Raw genomic sequence first — 15,195 nt, forward strand, 5'->3', positions numbered from 1 at the left:
GAGACAGAAATGTGAAAAGGAGGAACTGGATGGTATAGTCACCATTTATATTGGTTAAGAATTTCCCTGAATAATTCAGAGGCACCGTTAACAGACGATGAGTGTTTTTGCTGCTTAACAACTCTGGAGGTGGGAGACAACCAGCAGGATGTGGCTGCCTAAAATGGCAAGAAACATCATTTTCCATCTTGTGAGCTGGGAGGCCGTAAAGGAAACAGAAAAAAAGAAGCATTTGGTATTACAACACAGCTAGCCCTGACACCTGAAATTTTTGGAAAATGTCAACTAACATACTCCAGCTTATCTGAGTTTCTTCATATTGGAGTTAACTTTTAAAAATGTAACATTGGGCACATCAAGATATTTTCCACCTGTAGTCTGGGGAAGAAGAACTATTTCTGAAAATTATTTGAGAGTATAAAAAAGGGGGGGGAAGGAAAGAGCACTCCTTGATTTTCAAGCCACTTGTCAGAAACATAATTATAATTAATTATATCATGGGCTTTGCAGGTGGCTCAGTGGCAAAGAATCCACATGACAAAGCAGGAGACGCAGGAATCAGGGGTTCAATTCCTGGGTCAGGGATTCCCTGGAGAAGGAACTGGCAACCCACTCGTGTTCTTGCCTGGAAAAATCCATGGATGGAAAAGCCTGAAGGGCCACAGTCCATAGAGTCACAAAGAGTCGGACGTGACTGAGCAAACTGAGCATGTACACATACAATCTCACCAGTTATATCTCCTCCACTTTGACTGCATCATCCTGAACTAAGTTATCAATTTGTCCACTTAGCTTGTTACATATTTAGTAGCTTTCTTCTTATAGTTAATTTCAGATTTGGGTTTTAACCTTCATCTTAGATTCCTTGATACTGATTTCCAAAATGTCACTGGCATATCCTCGGAGCATTTTATTCAGTACTTTACTAGCAGATTTACACAAACCTTCTATCTCATGGTTAACTGATATCTGAAATGGAATTAACTCCCCAACACAGGGACTACCCCCATGGTGTGTCTCTGGGTTTGACATCATGATGTCTTGACTGCCCTGACCTCCTCCGACTGTCCTTTTGCCTCTGGATCAGGCCAAGCTATGATCAAGTGGGCTGCAGGGTATCCCCATCTCAGTCACCTCCCAGCAAGGCTTTCTCCAGGCTGCAGGGGTGAGGGGGTACGGATGTACACATTCAGTGCTATTCTGTACCTGGCATGAGTTGGATGATGTCTCCAGCTCTCGGCATGCCTTCCTGCTGGTAAACTGCTTTTATGGCCAGGGTCCCGACTACATTTTCCACCTAGCTTTCACATTCTCTTATCAGTGTACCTGGCAACAAACACAGCCTTGTTGGAAACTGTGCCTTCGACACTTTCAAGAAACTTTCTTACAGGAACATCAGTAGCTATCCTGCTATCTGGAAAGAGGACTTCCAGGCTCACTGGCTCTCCTGCTCTCTCTCACTTTAAATTTTTAGTCACATGGTTCTTTAAGATCCTTTCAGGGTTCTTTGAGGTCAAAATCCTTTTCACAATGATACTAAGATACGATTTTTTTTCTCTCATTCTCTCATGCTCATACACTGAAATTTTCCAGCTGCTATATGACATGTGATGGTATCACTGCTCTGATGCTAACGTGTAAAACATTTTTCATTATCATTTGCAAGTGAATTAATATGTAAGCTTTCAGGACCTCCTCAGTAATTTTTAGCTTCCCAGGTGGCTCAGTGGGGAAGAATCTGCCTACTAATGCAGGAGACTCAGGAGATGCAGGTTTGATCCCTAGGTTGGAAAGACTCCTTGGAGTAGGAAATGGCAACCCACTCCAGTATTCTTGCCTGGAAAATCCCATGGACAGAGAAGCCTGGTGGGTCACAGTCCATAGCATCACAAAGAGTCAGGCACGACTGAGTGAATGAACATGCAGTAATTTTTAAGAGTTCGTACAGGCTCTTGAAACTAAAAATTTTGAGTCCTGTTACTTTAAGGGGCCTAGCTAACTCACCAACTGGGACAGCCTCACTAACACAGCTCTACCAGTGCAGTGGGCCCATCCATAACACCAAGAGGGGATAGTTTTCTGATTCCACTTTTACTAGACAACTGCTTCAAACCAACCAGAGAGAAAATATTTGTAGTTCACAGAAAGGATGCTCAAGTCTCCATATAAACTTAATATTAAACAACTCTTACGACAGTATATGTTCCAAGCAAACATGGGCTTTCAAAATCCTTTCTCTTGTTGCTAGGTAGCAATTCTCATTGCTCTGTGCAGTCCCTTAAATTTGTGTCTGCAAAGCATTCATGTCAGGATATTAAGTGCCATTTCCACATCTGACATTTCTCCAGTGCAATTAAAATGAACAATATGCACATGACCAAGCTCACAGTGCATATAAATTTGCAAATTCCTCCATTTGCCTAAGTCTAGAGATGGTGCTATGCAAAGTTCTTTGTTTAATGGGAAGTTAGTTTTAGAACAGAAAAAAATCATTTATTCTAGAGCTGAACTGAAGAGAGTTCTTAATCTAGTCAACAGAAAGCTGATTGTTCTCTATTTGAAACACACTTTCTGTGTTAAGTAACTGAAAATTTTCATTTCTTTCAAATACTCTCCTCAAAGCCAAGAGAACTAGACCAAGGTCTCTGAAACAGTATGACTCATTTGACATTCTGTTCACTGAGTCTTCTCAGAAGAAAACTGGAACTGACCAAGTTGGATCTTAAAGGATGAGACTACATTGGACAGATGGAGAATAGAAGGGGCTTTATAGTAAATCCTCGACAGAAAAAAATTAAGTCCTTGGGGTAAGTTAACTGATTTCTACTTGAAAAGCCCAATGTCTCTCAAAGAATGCCAACCACCTATAAATATTCCATTTGTGTTTACATTAGAGCAAGGGCTAAAATGCCAATCTAATTTTGTTCAACAATTTCAGATTAAGAACGTGCTTTCAAAACGACAGGGTGGATTAAGATAGCATCTAGTGCAGATTCAATGTTTTCTAATAACTGACAGATGTTTGCAGCTTCTATTCTAAGGGGAACCAGATATAAATGTCATTCAATAATATTAGTCCAGTTCAATGTAAGTAAATTCCTAAGAGAAACAAAAAATGATTACTTTAGCTAAAACTATATACTTTCATAATGGAAGACACCCAAAGGGTCATATCTACACATCTACCTTCCTAAGTAAACTCCAGGAGTTGGCGATGGACAGGGAGGGCTGACGTGCTGCAGTCCATGGGGTCGCAAAGAGTTGGACACGACAGAACAACTGAACTGAACAGAACCTTCCTGATATAGGAATCTCTCCTATGTCCCCCCATTAAAATATGGCCACTAAAGCTATCAATAATAAGGCATCCCTAAAAAAATAAGGGGTCCCTATATCAAGAGGATGCCACAAATTCTCCATACTGAGCAGACGAATTTCAGTTGTCGGACCCTGATGAACCCTCCCACTGAAAACAAGTAAACAGGCAATATAAAATATTCATTTTTTAATCTTAAAAAAATCTATGAGCTAGAATATGTAAGAAATCCTAGAAAGCCAAAAAGTGGAAGTGAGAATCCAGGAGGTAGGTGTACCCATGGAGGCTGGCTTTTTTCTTGAATGCGTGAGTGAAGTTGCTCAGTTGTGTCCAACTCTTTGTGATCCCATGGACTGTAGCCTACCAGGCTCCTCTGTCCATGGAATTTTCTAGGCAAGAGTACTGGAGTTGACTGTCATTTCCTTCTCCAGAGGATCTTCCAGACCCAGGGATCAAACCCAGGTCTCCCACATTTCAGGCAGATGCTCTACCATCTGAGCCACCAGGGAAGCCCTTTTTCTTGAGAGTATTTGCCAAAACCAATTGATCTCAAGCTTTGATTTTTAGAATTCAACAACTGCTTTGCATAATCCTTGGCACAGATGTAGGAAGGAAAAAAGTCTGCAATGAGATTTTGTTAGAACGGATATGCCCTTGTGCAGTTCTATAATCTAAACACACACACTACCTGAATGATACCAAAAACCTACTACATGCACAGTGGGCCTGAGCTGGGTGTGCCCAGGTGCACGTAAGAGCAAAAGAAAATCCTCTCTGGAAGAATAGAGCTCCAATTCCAGGTCTGATAGAGAAATTTCCAAGCAGAATGAACTCACAGTCAAAAATCAAAAGCATACACAATTTCATGAGCAAAAGTCAGCAGAAACGAAGAGCAGAAACAGACACGCAAACTCAAACATACATGCTCATTTCTCCCTGAAGCCACAGAGATAAAGTATAATCACTTTCATATAACAGTTCAAGTTTTCTAATACAGAAGCATTCCAAGCTTTACAAGAAGATGTCAGCTCCTTTCACCATCTTGGCTGCTCTCCCCTGGATATACGCTAGCTCATAATCCTTTTCAAGCATTCCTGATGGAATCTGAGCACAGCAGACTGGGATGGGACCACCCACTTTCCCTTATCTACACTCTACTCCCACTAATGCAACAGCATACATAAATGTGCTTTTCAATATTCTTGACTCCCACTAATGAAATCCCATGAATTTCAAAGACCCATATTCATGCAGCCTTGCTGAGTTTTTGAAGCATAAGTCTGGGCTCCATGCACAGAGGCATGTAAAAAACCCCAAACATCCCACTTTTACCCACACAAGCTAATGTCAGGTCAGATGGCATGCTCATCAAATCCTGAATTGGCATAACTTATTTTTCTGAAATAAAAGAGTTCATGCTTACTTAAAAAAAATATATAGTTTGGGCTTAAAATTTCAATCTAAGATATTTTTGAATGTTGATTCTACTCTCTAATGTATTAGCCACCTTTTCTTTTCTAGCTTTAAATGACACTTAAATCGGATGAAGCTAATTTCTATGTCTTCATCCAAACTGCTAAAGAACCTGAAAGGGTATAAGCTATATAGGCTGTGTGGCTTGGGACAATCCCACCAGGCCAATTCATTAGCTAATACCACAATACCATTCCCTGCATTGTTAGTTTTTACATATTGCATAACTTAGTCAGAATTTAGGAAATCCTGGAGCAGTTCTGAGACACAAACATATTATCAGCATCATTCTTTCCGGATTTACAGGGTTTTTTTGATTGTTGTTTAGTTGCTAAGTTGTATCTGACTCTTTTGCAACCCCATGGACTGTAACCTGTCCATGCGATTTCCCAGGCAAGAATACTAGAGTGGGTTACCTTTTCCTTCTCCAGGAGATCTTCTCAACCCTGGGATATTCTGCATTGGCAGGTGGGAGTGTTAACCACTGAACCACCTGGGAAATTTCTTCATCTCTAAATTCGGATTGGTTTAAATCCCTCTCACCACTTTCCTTTGTTTCATCAACTAACCTTTACTCAGATCTTATAACATGTAGGACTAAGTGTTAGGCATTGGGAACATGGAAAAAGACACAAACCTCACCTCTGGACCCTCACGGTCTAGTCAGGTAATACCTGCTCATTCATAAATAAAGGTGTTGTACCTGCCACCTTCTCCCCAAGCCTTCACTGTTTCACAGAAAGAGAGAGTTTTGCATGGTCTTCTGGTTTCTTCTTCCTTCCTTCCTTCCTTCTTTCCTCCAACAAATGTTTATGAAAACCCCATTATGGCAAAGGTGATATACAATGCTCCCAGCTCTGGTTGACAGTATACATTCTAGTCCTGGGAAAGAGGCAGAGACAAATGAAATAGTGCCTTGTGAGCAGTGCTACGGAGAAGACAACAGGAGCTGATCCACGCATCAGAGGATCCACAGGAGGGAGAGTTACCCGTAATGGCTATGGGTGAGTCTCCACTGAGGCTGATGGATGACTGGAAGAGGCTTCTGCTGAGTGTTATGATCTGCCAAGTGGCACAGTGGTTAAGAATCAGCCTGTAAGGCAGGAGATGTGGACTTGATCCCTGGGTTAGGAACATCCCCTAGAGAAGGAAATGGCAACCTACTCCAGTATTCTTGGCTGGAAAATTCCATGGACAGAGGAGCCTGGTAGGCTATGGTTTACAGAGTCACAAAGAGTTGGATATGACTGAGCACAGCATACACATATGATATGTTAGGCAACAGAAACAGAGATGGAAGATGAAATCTTGGCCTTCCAGAAGTTTACAGATTTAGAATATGACCTGTTTAGTACCTGTGACCTTATGTGAAGAAATGGAGTCTAGGAGGAAGGGGTTTAAAAAATCCCTCCCTCCCCAGCCCTCATCACCATGATCCCAACCTGGTTTTTCTATCTGTGTCCCAGTAGTAGGGCCCCAAGAGGGCAGCTCCTCTCCTGTATCCTGCATGCCAATGTTGCTAGAAAAATGGTTTTTCTTTTTGGGTGGGGATAGGTGATGAGATTAGAAACATTCACCTCCAAGCTTATCAGAAATCACACTGGCTCTAGCTCAGGACAGATTCTCCAGAGGAGTCAGGGACTCCTGGTTGCTTAGCATCCCATGACCTTCTGACTCAGGAAAGGTCCTGGGGACTGGTATCTTCACCCAGTCCCCAGCCCTCTTGAACAATTACTTTCCATTTCACCTCAGTTGGGTATAATTTTAAAGTCATCCATTCTGCCTATTAACAGGAGAAAAGTTCGGTATAAAAAATACCCAACTGTCACTTCTCTTTGGGCAGATACTGACATTTCGAGTGGCAACACCAATCAAGTAGCAAATGGCATCCATTTGAAAACATATGAATTACATTATTCCATAATTCTTCTTTTTACAGGCTGATTGACTCCTACCCAGGGGCTCCTCAGGGGAGCACCATGCCTCAGTGAGAATTTATAACTCTATCCCTGTCCTTATACCTGAAACTGCCTGGAACGTAGTACTGCTCAGTAGATGGTTGCTGAAGAAAAAGATCATTCCATCTAGGGGGTTATTTCTGTCAGCTGTCTGGCAGAAAAGAAATCATGCTGAAGACTTAAAATACCTATAAATTATAGCTATTTTCTTTAAGAAGACTTTGTAAAATTAATTGGAAATACAACACCAGAGCAGAGAAATAAAGCATGAGGAGGGCAGATGACATATTAGCCATTGATTCTCGCGGGTCAATGCCATCCAGTGTAGTTAGACAGAATCCCTAAGGACCTTCTATGAACACAGGCTCATGGCAGTACAGCCATCATGAATACTCAGCACCCTCTGGTTTAGTAACAGCGACGCCCTACCTTTGGGGAATCACTGTTTCCCACTCTCTCTCTTGTTCCAGAGGGGCTGCTGATCAATAAGCCCACCTCCTGGCCAGAGCAACTGGCTGAGGAGGAGTATGTGACCTGACCTGTAACCAAAAAGTGAAAGTGAAAGTCCCTCAGTCGTGTCTGACTCTTTGCAACTCATGGACTATCTAGTCCATGGAATTCTCCAGGCCAGAATACTGGAGTGGGGAGCCTTTCCCTTCTCCAGGGGATCTTCCCAACCCAGAGATCGAACTCAGGTCTCCTGCATTGCAGGCGGATTCTTTACCAGCTCAGCCGCAAGGGAAGCCTGTAACCAACAAAGGAGAACCCTTTCTTAGGACTTTACACACAGATATGGGAGGGTGCTGGAGACTGAAGCAGTCTGTGGTGAGGTCCCCCAGGTGACAGGGAGGCAGAGTGAAGCAAGTTTTCAAGGGCAGAGAGAGATGACAAGGCAGGTGAGTCCCTGGGACCCCTACCTTCATGGACACCCCCACCTCCTGTTATGAGAGCTGAAAAAGGCTCTGTTTTGCTTATACCACCATTCCAGGCAGAGTTTCTATCACTTGCAACCAAAAGGCTCCTAGAAGGCTACTCTTGAGGTGAATGAGTGACAGAACTTGCAGCAGTTTTCTCGGCTGGTTTTATCAGGTAGAGCCAACCTGACCATGGTTGAGGGGGGACAAAACCTACTTTAATGCAGACCACACCTACCAACGTGGCTGTCTGCTTTCTTTAGAGGAGACTTTCCTTCCATTGTTTGTTTGTTTGTTTGTTTGTTTTTTCCCGTTGGGTTTTTATATGTGCATCCCTGACCAGACCATGGCTATTACCTCTCTGTGGTTACACACAGGTCCTAATCAACTAATGAGATGCCCCAAATGCTCTTGAAAAATAAAATTTCAAGACAGAATACAGGCTTCCGATGAACTGCCAAGAGAACAGCTCTCAGAATCAAAAGGTCAGAAGTAATTTGTGTCAGAATTTCTTAATTGCTGGACAGGAAAAAAATTTCAGAACCTACCGAGAAAAAGAATTCCTTCTAAAAATAAGTCTCCTGATGACCCAAAATGCCTCTTCTTAAAATAAGATTGAGATGTTGATAGTCTTCTGGCTAGGATATTACACTCTGGAGAGCTGGATGAGAACATTTCAATGTGGCATTTTCCAGTGATATGAAAAGCCACTCACATACTCCAAATAGAAAATTCCACAGTTTTCAATAGCTTAGGTGCGACTGTGTGTGAATGCTTGGGCTGCATCATTTTCCTTTTTACTTGTTTCTGTGGTTAGTTTCCAACATGACCTGGCCTCTTCACTCCACTCAGCCCAAGGTGGGCAGTTAGACATTGGGAGAGTCTAACGATGTTTTGTCACTGAAAAAAGCCTGGGAGGCAGACACTAAGGATGGCTAAGGAGGCTGTCATGCTGCCCTCTGAGGACACTACTCTGTCACAGAGACTGGTTTCAAAGTCAGACAGGCATGTATGCAAACCTGGTACTTATTATTAGCTACATCAGTTCAGTTCAGTTCAGTCGGTCAGTCGTGTCCGACTCTTTGCGACCCCATGAATCGCAGCACTCCAGGCCTCCCTGTCCATCACCAACTCCCGGAGTTCACTCAAACTCACGTCCATCAAGTCAGTGATGCCATCCAGCCATCTCATCCTCCGTCGTCCCCTTCTCCTCCTGCCCCCGATCCCTCCCAGCATCAGAGTCTTTTCCAATGAATCAACTCTTCGCATGAGGTGGCCAAAGTACTGGAGTTTCAGCTTCAGCCTCAGTCCTTCCAATGAACACTCAGGACTGATCTCCTTTAGGATGGACTGGTTGGATCTCCTTGCAGTCCAAGGGACTCTCAAGAGTCTTCTCCAACACCATAGTTCAAAAGCATCAATTCTCTGGTGCTCAGCTTTCTTTACAGTCCAACTCTCACATCCATACATGACCACTGAAAAACCATAGCCTTGACTAGACGGCCCTTTGTTGGCAAAGTAGTATCTCTGCTTTTTAATATGCTATCTAAGTTGGTCATAACTTTCCTTCCAAGGACCTAATTACACTTAAAAGCTTTTGCAAAGCAAAGGAAACCACTGACAAAATGAAAAGACAACTGTCGGAATGGGAGAAAATATTTACCAGTGATATGATCAATAAGGGATTAGTGTTCATAATACACAGCTCATACAACTCAATATTAAAAAAAAACCCCAATTAAAAAATGGGCAGAAGATCTGAACACACATTTTCCTAAAAAAGATACACAGATGGCTAACAGGCCCATGAAAAGATGTTCAACATCACTATTAGAGAAATGTAAATCAAAACCATAAAAAGCTATCACATCTATCAGAATGGCTATCATCAAAAAGCCTATAAATAACACATATCAGGGAGGATGTACAGAAATGGGAACCCTTGTACACTACTGACGGGAATGCAGACTGGTGCAGCACCTATGGAAAACAGTATGGAAGTTCGCCAAAAGCCTAAAAGTAGAACTACTATATAATCCAGTAATTCCACTTGTGGGTATATATCCCCCAAAACCATAAATGTTACTTCAAAAACGGTACATGCACCTCAATGTTTACAGCAGCATTACTTAAAACAGTCAAGATGTGGAAGCAACCTGAGTGTCCATCAACAGATGAATGAAAATGATGTCACTGTATATACACATGCACACAAAGGAGTGTTACTCAGCCATAAAAAATGAAATTTTGCCATTTGCAACAACATGGAGGGACATAGAGAGTATTATGCTTAGTGAAAAAAGCCAGAAAGACAAATATTTTATGTCATCATTTATATGTAGAATCTAAGAAATAAAACAAATTCACATATAGAAAACAAACTAATGGTTACCAGTAGGGAAAGGAGTTGGGGGAGGAACAAGATAGGGGTATGGGATTAAGAGATACGAAGTATTAATACTCAGTTCAGTTCAGTCCAGTCCCTCAGATGAGTCCGACTCTTTGTGACCCCATGAATTGCAGCACCCCAGGCCTCCCTGTCAATCACAAACTACCGGAGTTTACCCAAACTCATGTCCATTGAGTCGGTGATGCCATCCAACCATCTCATCCTCTGTCATCCCCTTCTCCTCCTGCCCTCAATCTTTCCCCACATCAGGGTCTTTTCAAATGAGTCAGCTCTTCACATAAGGTGGCCAAAGTACTGGAGTTTCAGCTTCAACATCAGTCCTCCCAATGAACACCCAGGACTGATCTCCTTTACGATGGACTGGTTGGATCTCCTTGCAGTCCAAGGGACTCTCAAGAGTCTTCTCCAACACCATAGTTCAAAAGCATCAATTCTCTGGTGCTCAGCTTTCTTTACAGTCCAACTCTCACATCCATACATGACCACTGAAAAACCATAGCCTTGACTAGACGGCCCTTTGTTGGCAAAGTAGTATCTCTGCTTTTTAATATGCTATCTAAGTTGGTCATAACTTTCCTTCCAAGGACCTAATTACACTTAAAAGCTTTTGCAAAGCAAAGGAAACCACTGACAAAATGAAAAGACAACTGTCGGAATGGGAGAAAATATTTACCAGTGATATGATCAATAAGGGATTAGTGTTCATAATACACAGCTCATACAACTCAATATTAAAAAAAAACCCCAATTAAAAAATGGGCAGAAGATCTGAACACACATTTTCCTAAAAAAGATACACAGATGGCTAACAGGCCCATGAAAAGATGTTCAACATCACTATTAGAGAAATGTAAATCAAAACCATAAAAAGCTATCACATCTATCAGAATGGCTATCATCAAAAAGCCTATAAATAACACATATCAGGGAGGATGTACAGAAATGGGAACCCTTGTACACTACTGACGGGAATGCAGACTGGTGCAGCACCTATGGAAAACAGTATGGAAGTTCGCCAAAAGCCTAAAAGTAGAACTACTATATAATCCAGTAATTCCACTTGTGGGTATATATCCCCCAAAACCATAAATGTTACTTCAAAAACGGTACATGCACCTCAATGTTTACAGCAGCATTACTTAAAACAGTCAAGATGTGGAAGCAACCTGAGTGTCCATCAACAGATGAATGAAAATGATGTCACTGTATATACACATGCACACAAAGGAGTGTTACTCAGCCATAAAAAATGAAATTTTGCCATTTGCAACAACATGGAGGGACATAGAGAGTATTATGCTTAGTGAAAAAAGCCAGAAAGACAAATATTTTATGTCATCATTTATATGTAGAATCTAAGAAATAAAACAAATTCACATATAGAAAACAAACTAATGGTTACCAGTAGGGAAAGGAGTTGGGGGAGGAACAAGATAGGGGTATGGGATTAAGAGATACGAAGTATTAATACTCAGTTCAGTTCAGTCCAGTCCCTCAGATGAGTCCGACTCTTTGTGACCCCATGAATTGCAGCACCCCAGGCCTCCCTGTCAATCACAAACTACCGGAGTTTACCCAAACTCATGTCCATTGAGTCGGTGATGCCATCCAACCATCTCATCCTCTGTCATCCCCTTCTCCTCCTGCCCTCAATCTTTCCCCACATCAGGGTCTTTTCAAATGAGTCAGCTCTTCACATAAGGTGGCCAAAGTACTGGAGTTTCAGCTTCAACATCAGTCCTCCCAATGAACACCCAGGACTGATCTCCTTTACGATGGACTGGTTGGATCTCCTTGCAGTCCAAGGGACTCTCAAGAGTCTTCTCCAGCACCACAGTTCAAAAGTATCAATTCTTCGGTGCTCAACTTTCTTTATAGTCCAACTCTCACATCCATACATGACTACTGGAAAAACCACAGCTTTGACTAGACAGACCTTTGTTGGCAAAGTAATGTCTCTGCTTTTTAATATGCTGCCTAGGTTGGTCATAACTTTCCTTCCAAGGAGTAAGCGTCTTTTAATTTCATGGCTGCAATCACCATCTGCAGTGATTTTGGAGCCCCCAAAAATAAAGTCAGCCACTGTTTCCACTGTTTCCCCATCTATTTGCCATGAAGTGATGGGACCGGATGACATGATCTTAGATTTCTGAATGTTCAGCGTTAAGCCAACTTTTTTACTCTCCTCTTTCACTTTCATCAAGAGGCTCTTTATTTCTACCCTTTCTGCCATAAGGGTGGTGTCATCTGCATATCTGAGGTGATTGATATTTCTCCTGGCAATCTTGATTCCAGCTTGTGCTTCATCCAGCCCAGCGTTTCTCATGATGTACTCTGCATATAAGTTAAATAAGCAGGGTGACAATATACACCCTTGATGTATTCCTTTTCCTATCTGGAACCAGTCCGTTGTTCCATGTCCAGTTCTAACTGTTGCTTCCTGACCTGCAAACAGATTTCCAAGAGGCTAGGCAGGTGGTCTGGTATTCCCATCTCTTTCAGAATTGTCCACAGTTTATTGTGATCCACACAATCAAAGGCTTTGGCATAGTCAATAAAGCAGAAATAGATGTTTTTCTGGAACTCCTGCTTTTTTGATGATCCAGCGAATGTTGGCAATTTGATCTCTCAATCCTCTGCCTTTTCTAAAACCAGCTTGAACATCTGCAAGTTCACGGTTCACATATTGTTGAAGCCTGGCTTGAAGAATTTAGAGTATCACTTTACTAGTGTGTGAGATGAGTGCAATTGTGCGGTAGTATGAGCATGCTTTGACATTGCCTTTCTTTGGGATTGGAATGAAAACTGACTTTTTCCAGTCCTGTGGCCATTGCTGAGTTTTCCAAATTTGCTGGCATACTGAGTGCAACACTTTCACAGCATCATCTTTCAGGATTTGAAACAGCTCAACTGGAATTCCATCACCTCCACTAGCTTTGTTCGTAGTGATGCTTTCTAAGGCCCACTTGACTTCACATTCCAGGATGTCTGGCTCTAGGTGAGTGATCACATCACCGTGATTATCTGGGTTGTGAAGATCTTTTTTTGTGTAGTTCTTCTGTGTATTCTTGCCACCTCTTAATATCATCTGCTTCTGTTAGGTCCATACCATTTCTGTCCTTTATCGAGCCCATCTTTGCATGAGATGTTCCCTTATCTCTAATTTTCTTGAAAAGATCTCTAGTCTTTCCTATTCTATTGTTTTCCTCTATTCCTTTGCATTGACCGCTGAGGAAGGCTTTCTTATCTCTCCTTGCTATACTTTAGAACTCTGCATTCAAATGGGAATATCTTTCCTTTTCTCCTTTGCTTTCTGCTTCTCTTCTTTTCACAGCTATTTGTAAGGCCTCCTCAGACAGCCATTTGCTTTTTTTGCAATTCTTTTTCTTGGGGATGATCTTGATCACTGTCTCCTGTACAATGTCACAAACCTCCGTCCATAGTTCATCAGGCACTCAGTCTATCAGATCTAGTCCCTTAAATCTATTTCTCACTTCCACTGTATAATCATAAGGGATTTGATTTAGGTCAAACCTGAATGGTCTAGTGTTTTTCCCTACTTTCTTCAATGTAAGTCTGAATGTGGAAATAAGGAGTTCATGATCTGAGCCACAGTCAGCTCCCGGTCTTGTTTTTGCTGTCTCTATAGAGCTTCTCCATCTTTGGCTGCAAAGAATATAATCAATCTGATTTCGGTGTTGACCATCTGGTGATGTCCATGTGTAGAGTTCTCCTGTGTTGTTGCAAGAGGGTGTTTGCTATGACCAGTGCATTCTCTTGGCAAAACTGTTAATACTATTTATAAAATAAATAAGCAACAAGGGTACCTTGTGTATCAAGGATACATTATAGCCATTATTTTGTAATAATTTTAAAAGGAGAGCAGTCTATAAAAATATTGAATCACTATACTGTATACCTGAAAGTAATATAATATTATAAATCAACTGTATTTAATAAAGTGTTTTTAAAGTACCTGGCAATGAGATGGCACTTAGGGTGGATTCTTTTTTTTTTTTTTTTTGATGGCACTTTTATTTCCCTTCCCAAAAAACCAACTGAAACTAAATGAAGTAAACGACCTCAAATTTTTATTGTCTTCATAATAAAACAAAATATGAATCTCAAAACTATATCACTTGGCCCTTTCTCTTTTTATCACCTCCCAGCTCAAAATGCTTGCATCTCTTAATAGCCAGCACGCTCTTTGATCTGCAGTTGGGCTCACACATTCAAGACTCAGTACAATCTTCTTTGCAGTTTCACCCTTTTTCCGGAAAATCGGTGTAGTCTGCCCACCATAGCCACTCTGCTTCCTGTCATAACGCCAGATACAGAGAATCCTTGCCCTTCTTGTACTGTGTCACTTTGTGGGGCTGGTGCTTCCCACACTTCTTACAGAAAGTCCGGAGGGTTTTTGGAACATTCACCATGTTTGCGAGAGCGATAATGGCACAGAAAAAAAGCAGGGTAGATTCTTCTGATTCCCCAACAGACCTGTGACCTACAAAATGTTTTCATATCCTGTCTCAGGGAGATGCTGACCAGGAAAGACTTAGTTGCACATGAGTCAAAATGGTGTACAGCTGGTTGACACGTGGCATTGAGTCAGAGTCCCTTCCTGCCCTTGCCTGGCTCTGTTTCCTTCCCCTTCCTTCTGGTATAGTAGAGTGCAAGTACTATGGGGACAGCCAAACCCTTAGTTTTCTGCAAATCACAGTACTATATTCCTCTTGCCTGTAACAGTGAATGATAAGATGCAGGGAGCATGTTAGACAGCAGTACCACAAGGCACAGTGATGACTCAGCAAGCACATTCTGGGAAGGGTGCTCCTTCTGGAAACAATCAGAGATGGAGCTCTCTGGCTGGACTCTGTCAATACTCATGAATTATGTACATGGAAGCTTCTTTGTGTTCTTCTTCCCTGTTGCTTTACAGGAACATATTAAATTGAGTTACACATCTGAGGGACTTGCTTTGAAACACATGAATTAGGTACTATGTTATACTGTTATAAGAACTACTGAACTTTACCAGTGAAAGAGAAGCCTGCATATGTTTTTCACTTCATTTTTATTTTTCAGTGCCTGCTGACCGTCTAATGACTTGCACCAAGCAGGCTG

The 15,195-nt window shown here is 41.7% G+C and overlaps 1 protein-coding gene and 1 pseudogene across 2 annotated transcripts in view; both read right to left on the reverse strand.

Annotated features, from left to right (window-relative positions):
* The window catches only part of CCDC93 (coiled-coil domain containing 93), a 104,686-nt gene that overhangs the window by 39,771 nt on the left and 49,720 nt on the right, over nt 1-15,195 (reverse strand). The gene's annotated exons all lie outside the window — the stretch shown is intronic.
* Nucleotides 14,187-14,541, reverse strand: LOC113905232 (annotated as a pseudogene).

This window comes from Bos indicus x Bos taurus, chromosome 2 (genome assembly GCF_003369695.1).
Source record: "Bos indicus x Bos taurus breed Angus x Brahman F1 hybrid chromosome 2, Bos_hybrid_MaternalHap_v2.0, whole genome shotgun sequence".
Taxonomy (NCBI): Eukaryota; Metazoa; Chordata; class Mammalia; order Artiodactyla; family Bovidae; genus Bos; species Bos indicus x Bos taurus.